The 22,678-nt window shown below is 37.4% G+C and overlaps 1 protein-coding gene across 3 annotated transcripts in view; it reads right to left on the reverse strand.

Moving 5' to 3' along the window:
• LOC126937594 (heterogeneous nuclear ribonucleoprotein A1-like) overlaps positions 1-22,678 on the reverse strand; it is a 184,812-nt gene that overhangs the window by 86,616 nt on the left and 75,518 nt on the right. The window contains exons 5-6 of one of the 3 annotated variants that reach the window (XR_007719786.1): positions 6,404-6,614; positions 556-6,310 (exon numbers count right to left, since the gene is read on the reverse strand). The exons of 1 other annotated variant lie outside the window; for it this stretch is intronic. The gene's annotated coding sequence lies outside the window, so the exon portion shown is untranslated. Of the gene's footprint in view, positions 1-555; positions 6,615-22,678 lie in introns of those variants that run through there. One more of the 3 variants, XR_007719787.1, reaches the window with a different exon arrangement.

Below are 22,678 nucleotides of genomic sequence, written 5' to 3' on the forward strand. Positions count from 1 at the left end.
GGCAGAGGTTGCAGTGAGCCGAGATCATGCCACTGCACTCCAGCCTGGGCGACAGAGTGAGACTATGTCTCAAAAAAAAGGAAAAAAAAAAAAAAAAAGAAAAGAAAAGAAAAACAAAAAAAAGAAAACATTTAGCCCCAACTGGCTACTAATTGGTCATCTATCAAACAACAGAAAAGTATCTTGTTGTGTTTTTAAGTAAAAGAGATCAAACAATGTAAAAGATTTGATGCACAATGTCATTCTTCTAGTCTTAATACTTCACCTACAAATAAGCTTATGACACCTCCCCACCTTCTGATTTAATCACTGTTCCAGATACTCCTTAGAATTCACTCACTCCATCCCCATTCAAGTGTACCCAAAGAGCAAAAGGAAAAGCTCAGTTCACCTCTTTCAAAATATAAGCAAACTTTGCTCTCAACTAAACCTTAGCTAATGCATTCTCCCTTGTATATTTTAATCTTTTTATTGTTTTTATTATTTTGAAAAGAATACATATACATAAAAAAAACCTACAAGAGAATATATAATAAAAAATTATTTTCTCACCTATAATAGACCTCTCATTTTATTCTCCAAAGGAAACTACTATCACATTTTCTTATGTACGCTTTCACCTATTCATCATGAATATGCACATAGATGTATGGTTGCCCTAGAAAGATGTAGGTTTGAACTTCAAGGGTTCATTTATAGGTGGCTTTTCTTCCGCCTTTGCCACTCCTGAGACACTAAGACCAACCCCTCCTTTTCCAGTGTTAATCGACTGTCTATGTTGTTGGTAAGGCTTCTAATCAACAGTAGGCTATTAGTAAAGTTTTGGGGGAGTCAAAAGTTATATGCAGTTCTTGACTGTGCAGGAAGCTGCTGTCCCTAACTGCTGCATTATTCAAGGATCAACTGTAAATAGTTTTTTTCTGAATTTTCTTTGGCTATAGTATGAAAGAGAACTATAAACAGTTTTATATCTAGATTTTTCATTTAACAATATGTCTGGCAGATCTTGGAATATCTGCTTATATCAACTATTTCATTTTTTCAGTTGTCATGTATTATTCTATTTTTAGATATACTATAATTTATTGAACAATTTCCCTATTGATGAACATTTGGTTTGTTTTTAGTATTTTCCTAGCACAATACCACAATTAACATAATTGTGCATACATGTTTGTATATATTTGTGATCATATCTGTAAAACAAAGGACTCATAATTGCTGAATAAAACAGAAAGTGTGTTTTGATTTTTGACATTCTCAACTAATCTTCCAAAAAGTTTGTCCAATTTACATTTCCTCCACTACTGTATAAATATGACTGCTTCTGCATACTTTTGTCAACATAGTATTTGCCATATATCTTGCTTACCTCTGCGAGTGGCTGCTTTTGAACTATTGATCACATGGTTAGTGAGGAATGACAGTAGGGTAGTGACCATAAATTTGGAATGAAATGAAGTATCATACACAAGTTGGAATATGAAGTAGAGTTGGTTTATTTTTATTTTATAAATATTTCAATAATTCAACATTTAAACATCTCCTCAAAATAGCATGAACGTTATTCTTTATTGGATATTACCAATATTCCAAATATCTTTGCAGCTCTACTTTGGGTATGATCTTCAGAGTCAGTAGCCCATTCATTTTTTACTTCTTCAGTGGTAACAGTGTCTTTTAATGATAGATTTTATTTTCCTGAGAGCCAAAGGCATTTACAGCCAAGTCATCTAATAAATAAAATTGGTTATCAAGCAAGATAAAACGGTTTTGGTTAAAAATGAGATGTATCTTAAAATGATGTGAGCATGTGTGTGTGCACACACACATGTGTGCATGCATGTACATGTGAGAGAGAAACAGAGAGAGAGACTGAGAGAGAAACTAGGTCTGAATGATATTTTCAGTGAAGAGTTTAAATATGTTTTATGCTAGTATGTGTGAAAAGTTTCCCAAGGTCACAGCCCTGAAGGACGGTTCTCATTTGCATGTATACATTGTGGTGTGTTTGCTTTAAAAGATTGATTGTTTTATAGCTATAACTCATAAAGCCTGTGGTCATAAAACACCTCACCCCATCTTGAAGGCAGGCCACCCTTGTGTAAATAATGGTATCACATTCTAACTTAGCTGAGACCACTTCTGGCCATGACATGGCTAGACTCCACTCCGTACCCAAGTAGCCAGGACTACCTCTAGTTCCACATAATAAATGTGAATGATAGCTTAACTAGAAAAACAAGAGAAAAGTTAGTTTTTTAAAAAAATAGAGGTTAAGTGACGAGAAATTACTGAAAAAAATTTAAAGACGGAAATAAGCATAATATTTGTTATAAAAGGCGTTACAATTAAACAGAGAGAGAGAGAAGGAGAAACAACTCTGTCTTGATTCTGCATCTGCTGCTTACCAGAATGACCACACCCTGACTTGTCCCACAGCTCTGTCTGGTCTCAATTCAGTTCCAACTAACTTAACTGTCCTCTTTGTCATTTTCCAGTGACACTCCACAAATTGGCTGCTTGTTACTTTAGAAGCTTCTAATCTCTTGAAACTTTGTATTCTGTATCTACTACCTCCACATTTTGTCTACCCATTCCTTTCTTAATCCCCTTAAAATGTGGGATTATGGTTTCCTGAAAAAAGACCAGACTTTACACCAAATAGAAATGGATTAAAATCTTGGCTTTTAGCTGTGACCTCAGAAAATGCAATTAATCTTCCTAACCTTAAAAACATATATATTGCTGATTGTTCTAAATTGTTTGAGTAATATATGTTCATAAAAAAACTGAAAAAAGATTATACAAGGCAAATGTTCATCAGTTTGGTGTATTTGTCTATGCATATGATACCTGAATAAGTTTTACAAAATGGGAACTAATACAATATTTATTGTCTGCAATTTGCTTTGTTTCTATTTATACTTTCAGTAAATGGTTATTCAGCCTCTGCTTACACATCTATCTATACGGAACAAGAACTACACAATTGCAAAAATAGTCCTTTCCATTGTTGTTGTTTATGGTCATTGTAGTTGATTTTAGAAGGTCCTCTCTATTTGTTTTAAATCTTCCTCACTCTATTTGCATACATTTGACCTATTTCTGTCCTCTAGAACAACACAGATAAATCTAATCCCTTTGCCACATAATAGCCTTTAAACATTAAAAGTAAGCCCTCACTTCTCTCTGACTGTCTTCTTCTTCAAGTTAAACAACTTCAGGGTTTTTTTAATCCATCTTCTCATTCATCATTACTTCTGGATCCTTGGCCATCCTAATAGCAGCATCTGCCAGCTCTTTGGCCTCTCTTACCCCTCGAGACTCCCCTCAGTTCCATCCCTCACCTCTTTTGGTGCAAGCTTATTTCTCCCTAACTTCTACTGAAGTTTTCGCTCTGTTTTCATTTCTCTCCTCAGTTACACTAGCATTTCCTCTAAGAACTGAAACAAGACAAGGATGCCCACTCTTAACATTCTTATTCAACACAGTATTGGAAGCCCTAGCCCAAGCAATTAGGCAAGACAAAGAAATAAAGGACATCCAAATTGGAAAGGAGGAAGTCAAATTGTCCCTGTTTGCAGATGATATGATTTTATATATAGAAAAATCTAATGACTCTACCAAAAAACTCAGCTGATAACAAATTCTGTAAAGTTTCAGAATACAATATCAGTACACAAAAATCAGTAGTATTTCTATACATGAACAATGAACTAGCTGAAAAAGCAATCAAGAAGGCAATCCCATTTACAATAGCTACAAAAACAATAAAATACCAAGGAATAAATGTAACCAAGGAGGTGGAAGACCTCTACAACTAAAACTACAAAATACTGATGAAACAAATGGAAAAGGACATAAACAAATGGAAAGATATCTGCTGCCCAAAGCAACCTATAGATTCAATGCAATGCCTATCAAAATACTAATAACATTCTTCACAGAAATAGAAAAAAAAATCCTAAAATTTATATGGAACCACAAAAGACCCCGAACAGCCAAAGCAATCCTGAACAAAAAGAACAAAGCTGGAGTTATCACACTACCAGACATCAAAGTATACTACAAAGCTATAGTAACCAAAACAGCATGGTACTGGTATAAAAATAGACACACAGATCAATAGAACAGAATAGAGAAACCAGAAGTAATCCACATATCTACAACCACCTGATTTTTAACAAAGATATCAAGAACACTCAGTGGGTAAAGGACAGTCTCCTCAATGAATGGTGCTGGGAAAAACTAGATATCTATATGCAGAAGAATGAAACTATATTCCCATCTCTCACCCTATATAAACATCATTGCAAAGTGGATCAAAAACCTAAATGTAAGACATGAAAAATAGAATTGCTAGAAGAAAACATAGAAGAAATGCTTCAGGACCTTGGTCTGGGCAAAAATTTTCTGAATAATATCTTAAAAACACAGGCAACACAAACAAAAATACACAAATGGGATTATATCAATCCAAAAAGCTTTTGTACAGCAAAGGAAGTAATCAACAGAGTGAAAATACAAACTACAGAATGGAAGAAAATATTTGCAAACTACTCATCTGACAAGGGATTAATATATAGAATATATAAGGGACTCAAACATCTCAACAGTAAAAAAAAAAAAAATCCAATTAAAGAGTAGGAAAATGATCTGAACAGACATTTCCCAAAAGAATACATACAAATGGCCAATAAATATATGAAAAAATGCTCAACATCCCTAATCATCAGGAAAATGTGGAATTGAAGCCGCAATGAGGTATCATCTCACCTCAGTTAGGATGACTATTGTCAAAAAGACAAAAAAAAAAAAAAATGCTGGTAGGGATATGGAAAAAAGGGAATTCTTATACACTGTTGGTGGGAACATAAACTAGTACAACCACTATGGAGGACAGAATGGAAGTTCCTCAAAAAAATACAAATAGAACTATGGATTCAGCAATCCCATTACTAGCAATTTATTCAAAGGAAAGAAAATCATTGTACCAAAGAGATATCTACAGACCATGTTTATTGCAGTATTACTCACAATAGCCAAGTTATTGAATCAACCCAGGCATCCAACAACAAATGAATGGACAAAAAAAATATGGTATATATACACAATGGAATACTATTAAGCCATGAAAGCCAATAAAATGCTGGATGGATGCTCTTGGAGGACACTGTGTTAAGTGAAATAAGATAGGAACAGAAATTTCCTACTAACTCCGCATGTTCTCACTCACATAGAGAAGCTAAAAAAGTTGATCTCATAGAAGTAAAAAGTAGAACAGAGGATACTAGAAGCTAAGAAAAGTAGGGGGAAGGGAGGGATAGGGAGAGAATTGTTAAAGGATACAAAATTATAGCTAGATAGAAAGAATAAGTTCTGGTGTTCCACACCACTATAGGATGACTGGGTATGCTATTTACCCTGATCTGATCACTATACATTATACATATCAAAGCACCAATATGTACCCTATGAATTTTGTACAGTAATTTTTTTATTTAAAAAAAAATAACTTTGAGCAAAGCATCAGAACCCTTAAAAGAGGATATATCTTGTGTTTCTTTTTGTGCAACCTCTACCCACCTACCCATCACCCTTGCCATTATCAATCCAATCTATCTCCAAGTTAGTTTGGTTGACGTAAGTGGCTATTTCCTCTTTTTTTTTAAACCAATACATTTTATGTGCATTGTTTTGATCTTTAAAACATTAGTGACTATGTGTTATGAAGTGAAAAAGTATTATAACATGAAAAGAGAGCTGTTTTTATTGTCTCAGCCCAGTTTTATTTTGTAAATTTGTATGTATATAGTGTAGTTGTTAAAATCGTTACTCTAAGGTTAGACTGCTTAAGTTCAAATCCCAGCCAATTACCAGCTGTACAACTTCTTTATGCTTCTGTCTCTTCATATGTAACATGGGGAAAATAGCAACCACCTTATAAGGTTGTTATAAGGATTACATGAGTTACCAGTAATATATGTAAAATGCCTAGACAGCATCTGGCACTAGGTAAGCATTATGTGTTGGCTATGGTGATGATAATGATGATGACAATGATGATGGTGATGATGATGATGATGGATATAATGATGATGGAGATGATAATGATGACAACACAGGAAAATATTACAGAAAGACATATGCCAATATGTTGTGACTTCTTAATATTTTGAAACAAGATTATTTTTATAATAAAAAAAATTAGTAGAGAGATATAGGTTCCAGGCCTGTTTCTGCCACTGCTTTTATCTATAGGCTTGGGCAAATCACTTTTCATCTTTCTGTGTTTCAATTTCCTAACCTGTAAAAGGAGAAAGAAAAGGTAGAAGTGCTTACAACGGTGACAGTAATACCATATAATCCTAGAGCCCTTGACATTTTACAAAGCACTTACTTATGCAGTAGCTCATTAGGGAACACACATTAGTATCTCCCATGCTCTCAGCCTCATGTAAAAATCATTTAACCTGATTTGCAAAAACAGCTGACCAGTGTGCTGCAAAACATAAATCTTGACTCTGACCCTAGCCTCCATGTAGTAGAAAGCTTCAAAGGCCTCAATAGCTTATGCATCCCACAATGTTCAACGTGCTGTCTGTAAGATACTGGGAAGAATGAGACAAGAAAAGAATAAAATGAAGGCAATCATATTTATGAAACATCTATAATATAGATCATTATAGTATACACAATCTTTATAACTCATTGAATCTTCACAACAACCTAAGTGGAAGATTTATTTCCCATATTTCAGAGATAGCTTTCTCATAAAGGTTTAATATCAGTGCCCAGGATCACACAGCTACTATATGTGATCATATAGGTCACACATATGAGCTACTATGTGTTCATATAGGATTTATACGAAAGTCTAGCTGAACCCAAACCCAAGTTCATGCTAAAGTTCTATGCCACCTCACTGAGATTTGAGAGTCACTGGGTTTGGGATGTTGGTTATTGTTTTAACTTTACTGCTAAGCCTCAAGCCCACTGAAGAACTCTGCTAGATAAATGGTACCAAGAATGTAATGCGGTAAGGGAAATTATTTTACTACAAACAACTAGCCTATAGATGGCGACAGCTTTCAATCATTTCGGACCCAGACTGGCACTCATCATGAAAGTTTTAATCCAAAAATGTCACGTGTGTCAAATGTGCCCTGAAATAGCCAGACCTCCCAAGTCTGTCAGGTAGTGACTGAGACAGCTATTGAGCAATGATAATTCTTCCACACCTACGGTACGGTAGAGAACAAACACTTCTGAAGGATGGTCATTGTTTCATATAACAAATATTGGCAGTGAATAAGCTCATGACCCTTTTTTTTCTTCCTTGTTCTTCCTCATTTCTCTTTCACCAACACACTTCTTTGCTCGCCTAACTTGATGAATTATAGCCCCGAGGGCACGTGAGAGTGAAGTCAGCATAATATACATTGCTAAAAAGTTCCGAATCAGTCAAATGGAACTTGACTGCCTCTTCAAAGGAAGTAGCATAAAAAGGAAAGAGTAATTAATTTACTGTGTTTGCCTAACTCCATTAAGTTGGAACGCCTGGCCTTGAATAAGAAAAATCATAATTACATGTTAAGATATATCTGTGTTATCTTCATGTCATCTTAATGAATGCTTACTAGATGCCAGGCACAGTGTACTATATATTATTGCACTTGGGTCTCACAATAATCCTATAAGACAGGCACAGTTATTATACCCATATTGAATGAGGAAACTGAGGCACAAAATTTTACATAACTTTCCTAATGTCACAGAGAAAGACAAATGAAAAATGATAGCATAATGATTCATACTCCAGCAGCTTGACTCCAGTGCCCACTTTTTCTTAAAGCAAGATCCTGATTGCCTAAGGACAATGGTGAGATAGGCAGGTATGCACCCCTAAATAAGAACTTTTTTCTTTAATCATTTTCATAATATCTCCCCATCCATTTAATAATCCTATATTCGGAAGTTCGTGTGATGAAAATGGACAAAAGGATTAGAGTATGCTAAAAAGCAAAGGCCACAGTGATTTTGCATGTGAATTTCAGCAGCAGAGTCACCCACCTGTTGGATCACAGACCATACTTGTATTGGAATTGCCCTGAGCTAACTTATGGTGAATCTATTTAAGGGATTAAGTTTTATTCTTCTTATTACTTGTACTCCAAGTCTGGACCATGAGATATATAGCTGTTAAAAAGGAAAGGGAAAGGGAAAACCATCAGCCTATGGAACAAGGCTGTTCCACTGATTTGTTCCAGAGAATAAAGTTCATAAAGCTTTTAACTTCACAGAGGTTCTTCTCTTTCCATAAAGTTACCCTTCCCAAAGCCAAGGACTGAGAAGGAATGACGACAGGAAAACAGGTTCCTTGTTGTCTCGAGTGGCTTATTGACATCGTTGAGATTTTTCAGACTAAGTGACACCCATTTAGCTGGCTATGCCCTTCATAGCAATAATTTTCTTTGGGTACTTTCTCCCTGTTGAGAGGGAGTGAAGTGGGGTGCGGCAGGGAACATACCATAATATGAGTCTCTCTCTCTCTCTCTCTCTTTTTCTCTCTCTCTCTCTATCTCTCTCTATCTCTATCTCTCTCTCTCTCTCTCTCTCCCCATTTTCACTTTTAGTGCATGTAACATAGGAGTGAGCCTATTCACACAGCTAATTGAAGGTGAGTATGTGGTGCAACTAAAAGGCAATGTGGAGAGAATGGCTCATGACAAGGGAGCTAGCAGAGTCCCATCCTGGGCAATTCTCTCGTTTGTTAGAAACATCTGCCAAGAAGGCATGTGATCATCTGAAGAGAGCACAATCCTAGGAGTCAGAAAGTCAGGATCCAAGTGCTACCCATCCTACAGTTTTAGGCAAGCTCCTTCCCCTGTTGAGACTCCAATTGCCTCCTGTTACAAGACATAAAATCTCATTAGATTGGCAGGAGGAACTAATGAAATCACACACAGGCAGATACATTCTGTAAACTCCAGAGGCCTGTGCCAAATGCTGGCTGTGAGTTTATTTTTCAAAGGTTTGAACTTGCCTCTCACTCTAACCGGGACCTTGTCCTTGATCCTTGAACCTCTTCCCAGGCCCATGAGAGGTAAAAACCTGATATTGCCTTGGGTGTGACCCCAGTCAGTCTGGCTAATAAACATTCCTTCCTGTTTCTCCACAGTGACAAAGGAGGAGGGCAGCAAGGTCCCAGGAGAGTGGCAGGGGCCACACCAAGCGAGGACCTCAGCAGGGGATAGCAAGAGTTTGCTGAAGCTGAGTCAGCCCCCTGTTTTTTTTTCCTATTTAAATAATTCACTTGCTAAGGCAAACCAGTCTGAGATGCATGAACCCTCCTCTGCCTCTCCCATGAGCTTCCAAATGAGTTGCTGCTGTTTGTTTTTGTTTTTCCTATTTTCCTTCACTTTCCTTGGAAACATGATTTCAGGGTTTTCAATTTCACGTTAAGATTCCCCCCACCCACCCTTCATTTAAGTGCCCTGGGAGGAGGGGTTGTCATATCAAAGACACACTGTGCTGATATTCTTAACTTTGAATATATTTAAATGGCCATGTTAAATAGTTGTTTATATTCCTTAAGCTTCCTTATTGATTTTGCACTCAAGTAGGTTAAATTAAAAATAAACAAAATTTCATAGTATATAATACACTGAGAAGTCTGAGCTCTTTAGAAATTAAGCTCTAAATATGTGAATTTTCTATATCTTAAAAGGTTTATTAAACACTCAAGACTTTTCCAAGTCTTTTGAATGGGAATTTCTTCTGCATATATAAGATGCATAATATTTTTCTTCATAATAAAATATAGCCTTTTGTTCATTATTAGAAGTCATTCCCCTTACATTCTTTTAACACTCCCAGCTTCCATTTGATCTTCTTGCCATATTTATGTGAGGTCAAGTTTAGTTGAGGCCTTTCTTCCATGTTCTGCTTAATCTTCATGTACATCTGTAGTCATAATATTCTTTTTAGCCAAGTTATTCAGGAAGAATGGTTTTACTGTTTGGTTACATCTGGACAGTTATGACATTCCCCAGTTTAAAACTCCCCAGTAACATCTCACTGTCATTAGAATAGTAACCAAATGTCCTTCCATGACCTATAGGACCTTTTATGGCCTCAGCACTGCCTATTTCTCCAATCAGTCTCCCTTTCATCCACTGTAGTCCCACATTGGCTTTGTCTCTGTCCCTCCAATGGGCCAAGTTGTCTCAAGTTCTCTGTACTTGCCATTGCTACTTCCCTCATTTTCATCTGACTATCTCCTTCTCATTTAGGTCTCCGGTCGAATGTCACCTCCTCAGAGAGGCTATCCCTGACTCCCACTTCAAGCAGGCTATATCTTCCTTCCTGCTCGATTTACATCCCACTAGTTATAGCACTATCTGAATACTTTTATTTGTTTTCTCATTTACTAGTTTGTATGTACATTATTCTCTGTCAGGTCTGTTATGCGTTGTGAGGGAAAGGCTTTATCTGTTAATTAATGTATCACAGTTTCCAGAACAGCTGTGGCACATAGGACCATTCAGTAAATACTAGTTGAAGAAATAAACCCTGGCTCATCTCTCTACCTACTCAAATGTATATCCATTTGATATACCCCCCCATATCATGGGGAGTCCAGACTGCCTTGTGTCTCATCACACATTGGGTAATCTAGTCCAAATTATCAATTATAAAAGTATCCTCAGATGGTTGTCAAAACAGTAGGAAGCTGATCATGTCCAATATTGTTTGATCCAATTTTGGAAAGAGACAAAGAAGTTAAGAGAATGTTGAGCACACACTCTAATTTATTGGGCAGTTCTTTTCAAACTTTTCCAAGACATAACTAATAGCTGAAAATAGTAAATAATCATGCTTAGCCGAAGGGATTTGAACAGGAGCATAAAGTGGTCCCAAGAGCTAAGTATCTTTGAGTTCTCATGATTCATTTATAAAATTCAGATGAATTTTTCATCCTAATTCATTACATATCTCGGTTTTACTTAATAGAAAAGAAAATTCCCCCAAATTATTACAGATAAAATAAGTCCTCTGACACAATATGCCCTGTTTACCCCCAGAAAACTACCAATAATCCCCAAGTCCATGTGATCCAAGCTGGTAATCATGTAGAAATGATTCTGGAAGAACCTTAATGGGAGCACAGGTCCCACCCATGCCTTGCTGGCCCATGTTCTTGTTTCCATCTTCACCCAAGAGAGGAAACACTCTGGAACTAGGGCAGCATAAGTGAAGCAGAGTGAAAAGGAATGTGAAGTTTTGAGAAGAAAGAAAAGGCTAAAGTGTTTCTCTTTCTGCATTGCTTTTTTCAGGTTTCTCTTTGGAATCACTTCCCTGCTGTCTTTCTTTCCATTTACTTGGTGATGTAAAAGGTTTAAGTCTCCCTTACCCCTGAGAGGGGAGACCCTAGAGTGATCATATATCCCGGTTTTCTCAGAACCACTCTAGTTTATGCATGCGTCCTGGCATAAGTGTTAGTACCCTGTTTTCATTTGTACAAAATATGCTCACTAAGGGACACCTTCCCCACTCTTGCCTTCTTGAAAGAATAAGTAGAACCAAACTAAAGAGGTCATGCACAACATGATGTAAATCTTCTTCAGCCTAACTTTAAGCCACCAAGGAAGAGGAGTCCTTTTGACTCAGACACAAAAGCGTTTGGAGTCCAAACATTGGTACATACTAATGAAGTTTCCTTTGTCTGATATATCTCTACAGTTGAGCATCTATAATCACCATTTGGTGCTCGTTGAAGATTGGGGGTTCAGGATTCAGGACATCTTGCAAATATTATAATAACGTTTCTAAGGAAAAGACAGAAGGGGCAACCAGGATGGTAAGTGAGAATTTGGTTAACTGAAAACCATTGGGCTATGAGTTAAAGTATTTTAAAATAAAGTATGATAAATGGAAGTATTTAGTCAGTAATGCAGCATAAATGTAATTGATTAGCTCTTTCAATGACATGGCTCTTGAAAGCAGGAAAGAAAAGACCATTATCTCATGAATTCACACACAAAAAATTGTTTGATAGTAATTATGACAACTATTGCAAGAATAATAATAGACTGATGGTCTTAGCCGCTGCCTCTGAAATTCATCACCAAGTTTTTTCTGAGTCCATGCTTTCTGTGGCTGCTCCCAGCCAGTTACTAAGCACAGCAGATGTACTAAAGCAAGTTCGTTCCTGAAAGATGCAGTACTCTTCTGGCGGGCAGCTTTGCCTTAAATACTCCCAATCAGCTTTGTCAAAACTTTCTTAAAATTGAAATCTTAAGGGTTTTCTTCTTTGCCTTCCTGTCCTTTCTCCTTCATGGGGATGAGTCTTACATAGCAGCCAGACAGTCTGCCCAGGCTCCTCTAGGTACCTCTCCATTTTCTCCCACAAGGTTTTCCTCAACGAATCTCTTGCACATCTAATTTCATCTTAGCATCTTTCTCTCAGAGGACCTGAACTAACATAGTGATTCAAGTAGAGATAAATATAAGGGGCAGGAAGAATCAGGACTTTTAATGTATTTAGGATTATTTGATCCAAGACCAAGAGGGAGAGTAACAGGTGATTGTAAGAGAAGTTTGACCAGGTATAAGAGGGAACTTTCTGAGAATAACTAGGTCATGACAGAAGTGGTTGTGACAGTGGGAGAGGAGGTTGGAGTAATCAAGGTCTGAAGTTGTTCATTTGCATACTTGATGCTACACAAGTTCCAAAGGCCAATTAGAGAATCTGAAAAGGTTCCATTGTTTTCGGTAACATGTAGAGTTCAGCTGATATATGTGGTTGGATCCTTTTAAAATGACTCAAAGTATTTTTATTTGGACTCTATATATAGAGTCCTTTTAAGAGAATTCTATAAATTTTTATTTGGCCCTAGTGGCATGTGGCTTGCAATTTTTACATTTGCGATTACAAGGTCTTGCATAATTAGAAAAAGTAAAATAGAAAGTTGACTATTTGTATCAGATATTGAAATTTTCAGCCAATAGGAACACATTTATTATAAAAGCAGTAACTTACATTTTTATATTCCTTCACCATCTTCAAGTGTGTAGAGCTTTGTATCCCCAATGAGATACAGTAATGTTTGTATAACTGAGTTACACATTGTTTGACATGCTATTACATTTGATCTTACATCTACGTTAAGATCCTGTGAGGCAAGCAGGGCAAAGAGCATTAAAACTCACTTTTGTGAATAATGAAACTGAGGCTTAGGAGAGTTAGCAAATATATGCTAGAGTCCAACCAAGAAACCAGGCTGTAGCAGGCAGAATTTCTAGGAATGACCCCCAAGATTTTATACCCTAGTCTCTGCAGTGTGCGAATGTGATGAGACATCATTGACTCCTGTGATCGACTATGTTATATAGCATAGTTAACCTTTAAGTAAAAGATTATCCAGAGGGATGTAATCTGATCCCATAAACTCTTAAAAACCTCTTCTGCTGGTGGCAGAAGAGAAAAGAAGTTACAGAGCTGTGACTGAAAGGGAAGTCAGAGATTTTCAAAGAATGAGAAGGATTTGATAGGCCATTGCTGGCCTGAAGATGGAGAGGATCATATGGAAGGCTTGGTAAGGATATAAATTATGCCAGCAGCCTGAGAGTTTAAAACAGACACAAGCTCCAGCTTGGGAGAACTGCAGCTTCCATTGATACTTTGATTTTGACTTGTGAGATTCTAAGCAGAGAACCTAGCCAAGCCACACAGTGCCTAGATGTCTGACCCACAGGAATTGCAAGATAATAAATGGGCGTGATTTTAAGCCTCTTAAGTTTGTGGTGACTTGTTATAATGCAATAGAAAACTAATACATAAGTTTTCTCACTTAATCACTATTTTTATTACATCATCCCTCCTCTTAACCAAACAGCAAGCAGTAAACTGAAGCACAGTACCAACCTTCTAGTTTTGCTGATGTGACTTTGTCTAGAATTAGGTCTTACCTCATTTTCTTTTGTTCTGAACCTGTGGACTTTCACTCATTTTTTTAAGAAGACAAGGCTCTCATTTTTTCACATTGATTACTTTTTGGAAAATATTTCAGGTAAATTATACATAGTTCAAGAAGAAAATATTATAAGATTAATTTTTGCTATAATAGTTTGGAAACACTTTAGAACTCTATAATGTACTAAAAATGTCATGGGGCTTATTTGAGCTATATAGTGAAGAATTACTGTTTTATTTTTTTGTTTGTTTGTTTGTTTGTTTGTTTTGAGACAGAGTCTCGCTCTCTCGCCCAGGCTGGAGTGCAGTGGCCGGATCTCAGCTCACTGCAAGCTCTGCCTCCCGGGTTCACACCTTTCTCCTGCCTCAGCCTCCCGAGTAGCTGGGACTACAGGCGCCCGCCACCTCGCCCAGCTAGTTTTTGTTTTTTGTTTTTTGTATTTTTTAGTAGAGACGGGGTTTCACCGTGTTAGCCAGGATGGTCTCGATCTCCTGACCTCGTGATCCGCCCATCTCGGCCTCCCAAAGTGCTGGGATTACAGGCTTGAGCCACCGCACCTGGCCAGAATTACTGTCTTATCTGCCTATTCTACTACCTTCTATAAATTGCACTCCCTTTGTTTTGAGAATGCTTTTCTCACAGTCAAGCCAAGTGATTCCAAGAAAATATCCATGTTTTTATGTAGTCCCATCAGCCACACATAATAGTATATTGGTCCAGAGATGGGCAATATCTCCAATCTGAGACAATCAGACTTTCCCTAGGTAATTTTTAACTTTTCACCAGAAAAACCATAAGCTAATCTCTCACCAGTGGTGGATGTTGTAGGATGTAGAACTCGGGAAGTGCTAGCAGCAGTGTTTCCTGCCATGTGTGAGAAGCCAATCTACAGTGAAAGAGAAGAAAGTCAAGCCAGGGAGAAAAGCCAGAGCAAGAGTTGGACATAGATCCCTCACAGTGGTTGAACCCCTTGTTTTGGTTGTTCTAGAGTCCAGCTCTATGCTTGTCCTTCAAAATGGTTTGATTGTTCAGTCCTTTCTGGAATTCCATTAACCAGTATGTTTCTTCTCTTACCTTAGTAGTTCAAGATGAGTTTCAGCCACTTACAATCAACAGAGATATGACTCATACAACAGAAAAATTTTACTTTGTTTTCCTTTGAAAATACTTACTGTGGTGGGAAAAACCTCTAGCCAAGAAACTCATCCAAGTTTCTCCAGGACACTTGTGATTCAGCCGGACTTCCATTTTTATTCCTTTCATGTCAAAATCAGAGCTTTAACACTAACTGCCATAGTTACTGGGTTGTTTTTGCTCACTGCCACACCAAACACTCCTTCCAAAATGGTTTGTTCATATAAACACTTTTAACTTTTTAATGCTATCTTGATTATAGCAGCCCATAATTTGTCAGTGTCACATCATAAACATTTACTGGGAGCTTGTCTCACTTATCTTGTTATCTACTTTTGAATTTTTTTAATTGGCACTGAAATTAAATGCATTTATAAGTGTTAGGTATTGTGAAAGAGATTTGGTAGGCTAAAGAGAGAGAGAAAAAAAATGTATTTCATTGTGAAAACCTGTCTTTCTATTTCTACTCATATTCCTAAAGGAAAAATGTTACATTAAATATATATAGATAATGTGAAATTTATAGTTTTCACATTTTGACATCTGATCACTTGTAAGAAAGAGATAATAGTGCCAAGTATGAACTCATTCTCTTGTAATTAGCTAATACTTCACAAATAGAATCATAATATGTGCTTTGGGTGATTTTTTTAAAATGGAAGGCATTAGTCAGACTGAGCTTTGTTGAATCCCTGCTCTTTAGGAAGTTATTTTAAATTCTCCAGACCTTCCTTTTTAAAATAAGGATTCATACAGTATTGTGGTTAAGGATGAAAACTATGGTGACAGACTGCTGAATTCAGACTTTGGCTTCACCACCAACTCACTCTGACATTAAACAAGTTGCTTGGTGACTCTGGGTCTCAGTTTTCTAGTGCATCTTAAGGCAGAAAGTCAAACAGACAGATAGATACATACATATATATGTCAGGTATGTACAAGAATGGTCAAGGCCACATTGTTCATAACGGCAATAAAATAAAATAAATAAAATGGGAACAACCCAAATATCCAACAATGGTAGAATAAATTGTAGCAAAGTCATCTAATGGAATATTATTCAGCAATAGCAATGAATAAACTATAGCTACACGCATCAATATTGATGAATCTCAAAATAAAATGTTAATAAATTAATCAAATCTTAGAAAATTCATACTATAGAATTGCATTTACATCAAATTTAAAAACAAGTATAACTAAGCCATGTATTATCTAGGGATATATACATAGATGGCAAAGCTAAAGAAAACAAGTTAATGTTTGGCACAAAATTTGGATAGTGATCACTTTCAAGAGTAGGAGGGGGAAGAGATTGGAGAGGGAATACAGGGCATCTAAAGACAGGTAAAATTGTATTTTTAAAAAATGAGAGAGGTGTATAGGGTTTTTGAATTTTAATTCTTCTATAAACTCTAGATATATGGTTTATGCACTTATACAGGATGATTTCAAGACACAAAAAATAATCATAGTAACTACAACATTTTGAGAAAACTAAACAAGATCCTACATGTTTAGTGACAGTGTGTAGCATATACTAAGCTCTCATTGAAAGATGAGATCCATAGTGATGATGCTATGACATACAGATATTTGTACCACTTGCAAGAAGAAAATACCAAAAAGCAGTGTATCTTCATCTGTGTACGCTGTTGTATTCCAAGACTTCTGGGAATCTATGTTAAATCCACAGTCCTATTACAGTTGTCAAGTTAATGGTTTTCAAACTTTACTTATCCAAGTGATAGTACCAGAAGAGATACCTAGATTTTCCATCACAGCTAAGAAGTCTACCTGGTTAAATAACAGGCACCCAGTGGATGTTCATACTGACAAATATGAGATGTTTAGTTGCCTGATATCAGAGAATTCAGTTCAGCCTTTAAGGAAAAATATGATCAACTAGTAACTATATCTTAGAAGAGAGTAATAGTGGATTAAGTATCTACTTCAAGCTATCATAACTAGGGTCTAGTCATAAAATAATAGAATTGAAAAATTAGTAAATCACCTTAACCATCACCTCACACAATTGCTTATTTATAGCTGAAGAATCTAACATTCAGGGAAGTCAACTGACTTCTAGTTAACAGTGAGTTTGTTGCAGTGTCAAGACTAGAATACAAGTTAGGATGGAAGCTGCAGAAAGGATCCTACTGTTGGTGTTTATCAGACCAAATAGAAGGAAAGATAGGAGGTCATTGGGAGTGGAAGGGAAAATGAGTATGATTAGGCATGGAAAATCTTGCACCAGCTCCCTTCAAAGGGACCATACCAGTTGAAATCCACTAAAGGTACCCTACAATACAAGCCTGATAAATCACTATTCGGGTAATACTTTTGAATGATCTCATTTAAGGCCAAATTCCTGGAAAAAAAGACAGACACAGCTAATACTAAATGGCATACAACATCTCATACATAATTTCAGAGAACTCAGCCTCAATCACACTCTTACCTCCATCACCAGCATCTAATACATTAGATGGGCATACAATAAAATACTTGCTCTTACTTACTCTGCTCTTGAACCATGTTTCTCCCTAGCCAGTCACCAATCTAAGGCAGAGTTGGTCATTATTCCTTCAATAAGTACTCACAGGAGACCTATTAGGGTTAAAAGCTCTGTACTAGGCACTAGGAATTTGAAGAAAAGTGTTTAAACAAATTCTATTTACTCTACCCAATCAGGGGAGACGGCGATTTATTCCAAAGAAAAAATAGAACAAGAAGTAACTCTGTACAGACGAATCCCCTCAACCCTTATGTGGCAAGGACAATTAAATAAAAGCTCGTAAAGAACCTTTGCTTGCTTCAGGACCTTATCAGCTTGAGCCAGCTGATAGGGAAAGTGGGTATTATGGCTGAACTCTTGAACCAGGAAAGGACCAGTCCAAAGTTTCTGTCAGGTGACGACCTGCAAAAGCACTTTCATTCCTTGGCTTATCTTTATGACTGAAGAATGATTGCCTCTTATTTGCTGTAATGCTTAGAAAATATTAAATTGCTGAAGGTGTCCCAAGAGAATTTTTCTTCTAGGGAAAAAAATAATCTCATAAATTCAAGGTTAAATAAAGGAAGACAGCTTAGGTTATCAAACTATGTTTTCATCTTTCAGTTTTGGGGGTTTTCTTTGTTTTATTTTGGTTTGGTTTTGGTTTGGTCTGATGTTCAATGGTTTGGTAGCCTTTGTAACAAGCAAAACAGCTTTTGAACAAAATCTAAACCCTTACCTAACCTTTATATTCTAATCTGTTGTTGCTCTGTGGTGTTTGTAGTAGTCCAAAACAAGGAAGTATGACCTCATCAGTTATTCACTCACTGCTATTTACCAATTTAGTGAGTTTCATTGGAAATGGACAATTAAATATAATCCATTTGGGAGACTTTTTAAGTTGTGAAACTGCTCAAATTTGTTTCTTTGTAAATGAAAAGGCTGAGTTGTATACCAAGTATTTTTCTAAAGGAATAATTCAGTGTGCAAAGCCAAGTTTAAGCCTCCCTGTTTGTTAAGGGGAGCTAGGTTTGAGATCCTCGAGTAGGACTGTGACCAAACTGTATGATTTTGCACTGGTGTAGCCTCAGTACCTTATAACTTAAATACTGGCACAGCTGAAGACAGAGTCGTAACCATTTATTGTCTATGGCCATACCACCCTGAATGTGCCAGATCTCATCAATAACTATTTATTGAATGACCAAGCAATGTGCATAGACAAGTGTTCAAACCATTAGAGTAATACTCCCTTCTCAGCTGATTTATTGTCAGAAATACTGAGTTAAATGGAGTACCCAGTCTACCTAAAAGAAAACAATCAAGAGACAAAAGCTGTTCAATCAAATGCCAATCTCTGGAGCCCACTGGGAGAAGCACTGACTTATTCAAAATGGAGCATCAGGATACAGTAAAGTTACTTTTCAGAGATTAATTCTATTATACAGAAAACAGAGTAAGAGAGATAGAAGGCCCAAACAAATATATAACAAAAAATACATCTATCAGACAAAGTCACGGCAACTTCTTTTTAATCTCAGAAATTATTTCAGTTTAAGAAAACATAGTCAGAAAAACTAGGATTTGGGGTTGTATGTTGGGTTCTTCATTTTGGTTAACTTTCCCACTGATGGCTGGTTTGTTTCTTAGACCTTGACCCAACAATTCATTGAAGTTCTTTATCTGAGATGTAGAATGCCTTACCTAATATATTCCTCCTCTGTCCTTCTAAGCACATATTGTCCCTCCACAGGAAGTTCACCTAAAACTAAGTAATACAGTCAACAAGTACCTCATGTGGAGATTCCCCCTGGCTGCCTGAAGACCACATCATGATACCAATCTCTTATCCTTTTGGAAGACTATAATGACCAGTCAGTCATTCTCTACAAGACCAGAAAATTGCATGTATGGTTGCAGTGCTGGGTGGAGAAAGTCAGGACAGGAGAAAGCAGCTTTAGGTCATCCGCTCCAAGGCCCCTGATGTGGAAGGAACAATCACCTAGTACACATAAATGATCATTGTAATCCCCAGTACAAGGACTCAGGGTGTGGGAAAGGAAGCTCAGCTTGGAATTTGAAAGCTAGAATTGCAAGGTAAGAGATCTGAGAGTTTCAAGTGGGGAGGGTTTCCAGCATTTCAGAGGAGGCTGCTTTGTTTGTTTTCAGTCTAGACTGAGAGTGCAAAGGCTTAGGAAATATGCTTTAGGTTTGAAGACACCCTGGGGTTGTTTTCTTTCTCCACTTAGAGCCCTGGGTAATAATGCACATGCCACAATGCCTGCACTCAGAGCTGACTAAGGCTACCGATGTTACCTCTCTTTCTCTCCACGCCCAATCAGTAATGAAGGATGATTGCCACTAGCTTCTTAGAACCACTTTCACATCGCCCACACTACTGATGTCTTCGATATTTCAGATGTCTCAGTATTTCTCACCTGAATTAGAGCAACCATCTTCTAACTGATCTCCCTGCTACCAGCATCTGATCTGCACTCCATACTGCCTTCTAAAGAGCAAATTTGACCACAAGACTTCCCTGTTTAAAAAGTTTTAGTGGCATCTGATAGCCTTTACCATGAAATGCAGACTATCCTAGTACAGTTTCTGATAAGACCATTACCTTGGTTCGAATCCTGTCTTTGCTACTTATCAACTTGGGAAAGTTTCCTAACCTGTTTGATCTTACATTTCCTCATTTATAAAATGAGATAACATTAGTCCTGTTTCATAAGTTTGTTGTTAAGATCCAATGAGATACTCCTTTTAAAGAGTTTAGCACTGTATTTAGTTTTCTGTAACTTTTGGTTATTATTACTATTGTTATTTTACCACCTTATTATTAATAGCTACAAAAGCCTTCCCAAAAACTGGCCCCTTCTCCTTCCCCAGTTATGTACTTTACTACTGGTTCATCAATAATCACAGCTTTTATATATGAAGTGCCTACTTTGTGCCAGTCCCTTATGCCAAGGCATTTACATATATTATTTAATCTTTAACAACTCTCCAAATTAGTACTAGCACCTTCACTTTACAAATAAGAAAGCTGAGAATCAAGAGTCAAACAATTTGGGCTGGCCACAGTGGCTCATGCCTGTAATCCCAGCACTTTGGGAAGCCAAGGCAGGCAGATCACCTGATTTCAGGAAATCCAGACCAGTCTGGCCAACATGGTGAAACCCCATCTCTACTGAAAATACAAAAATTAGGCTGGGTGCAGTGGCTCATGCCTGTAATCCCAGCACTTTGAGAGGCCAAGGCAGGTGGATCACAAGGTCAAGCGTTCGAGACCAACCTGGCCAACATGGTGAAACCCCGTCTCTATAAAGAATACAAAAATTAGCCTGGCATGGTGGTGCGTGCGTCCCAGCTACTCAGGAGGCTGAGGCAGGAGAATGGCTTGAACCTGGAAGGGAGGTGCAGTGAGCCGAGTTCATGCCACTGCACTCCTGCCTGGGTGACAGAGCAAGACTCTGGCTCGAAAAAAAAAAAAAAAAGATTATCCAGATGTAGTGGCAGGCACCTGTAATCCCAGCTACTCAGGAGGCTGAGGCATGAGATTCGCTTGTATCCAGGAGGCAGAGGTTGCAGTGAGCCAAGATCGTGCCATTGCACTCCAGCCTGGGTGACAGAGCAAGACTCTGTCTCAAAAAACAAAAGAGTCAAACAACTTAACCAAAGTAACCCAGTTAGTAAGTGATAGAGTCCATAGTTGAAATCAAAGCACATCGCGCTCCAAATCTGCTTTTTATGACTACACTATGCTGTCTTTATCACACTTTTCAGAAAATTGCCACAACAGTATTTCTGGGCCCACATGCTTTTTCAGGACATTAGCATTTCTCCATTCAGAGGTGAAATTTATGCTCCCTCCTGAACCTGGGCAGGATCTTATAACCACCTCAACACAAGAGCGATTATTGATTTCCAAGCCTTGGTCCCAAAAGGCAATATAGCTTCTGCCTGGTTCTCTCTTTTCAGACATACACCTTCGAAGGACTAAGCTGTCATGTCAGAAGTTCTGCTCTCTGAAGCTCCCATGCTTGAGAGACCTTGTGAAAATATCATGCAAAAATAGAGTTGCATGAAGAGCTCCAGCTACCCGGACCCTCTTCATGTAATCATCCAGTCCCAGCAGACACTGCGTGGAAGAAAGGCGAGCTATCCCAGCCAAGCTCTGCACAACTTGCAAATTCATGAGCTAAGTAAATGATCATGTTTATTTAAGTCACTAAATTTTAGGGTGATTTGTTTTGCAGTAATAGAAAACCAGAATATGCACTGAAACCTCCAACACTAATCACTTTCATTTCCGCTGATGGTATACCTTCCATGGTCTTCATATGTGCAGCTGCCTCTGCCTACAAGTCATCACGAGCCCACAATATCCCAGTCAGTATACACATACCCTCATTTAAAGAGTTACTTTGCTTTCAAGAGTCAGTGTAACTGTTACGGTTTCAATCATCTTTCTTCAAATTGGTGTGTAGGTGGTTAAGGACCCAAGCTTCTAGTCAGAATACCTAAGGCTAAGTATTTTTTTGTTCACTCCTTCCAGGCTGTGGGTCTTAACCTCTATAGACCCCTGTTTCCTCCTAAAGAGAGTAATAGTAAAACTTCCATCTTAGATGTACCGTGGAGATTAATTTATAGCTCCTTGCAAAGTCCCTGGTATTTAATATTCAGTGGTATTCAATATATGTTGCTCTTATTAGAGCACTATTATATTGCTCTATTTATTCTGCCATTTTCTCCTCTAAAGTGTCTATTTATTCTGCCATTTTCTCCTCTAAGCTGTCAGTCATTTGAGAACAATAACAGTGGATCTTCAATGCCCAGCACCTAGGATATACAAAACATATTTTTATTAAATAAGTAAATGAACAAAAAAACAAATGGTGAATGGATGAATAAATGAATGAGTGAATGAATGAAGGAAAGAGTAGGTAAGTATAATCTGCCTTCCCTTTAACTTCGTATACCCAGCATGTAGGAGAGGTAAAGTGGTAGAGATTTCCGGTTCTGTGGGAAGTAGTCTTAGTGGCTGGCTGCATGCTTCTCT

This window comes from Macaca thibetana, chromosome 15 (genome assembly GCF_024542745.1).
Source record: "Macaca thibetana thibetana isolate TM-01 chromosome 15, ASM2454274v1, whole genome shotgun sequence".
In the NCBI taxonomy this organism is placed as follows: Eukaryota; Metazoa; Chordata; class Mammalia; order Primates; family Cercopithecidae; genus Macaca; species Macaca thibetana.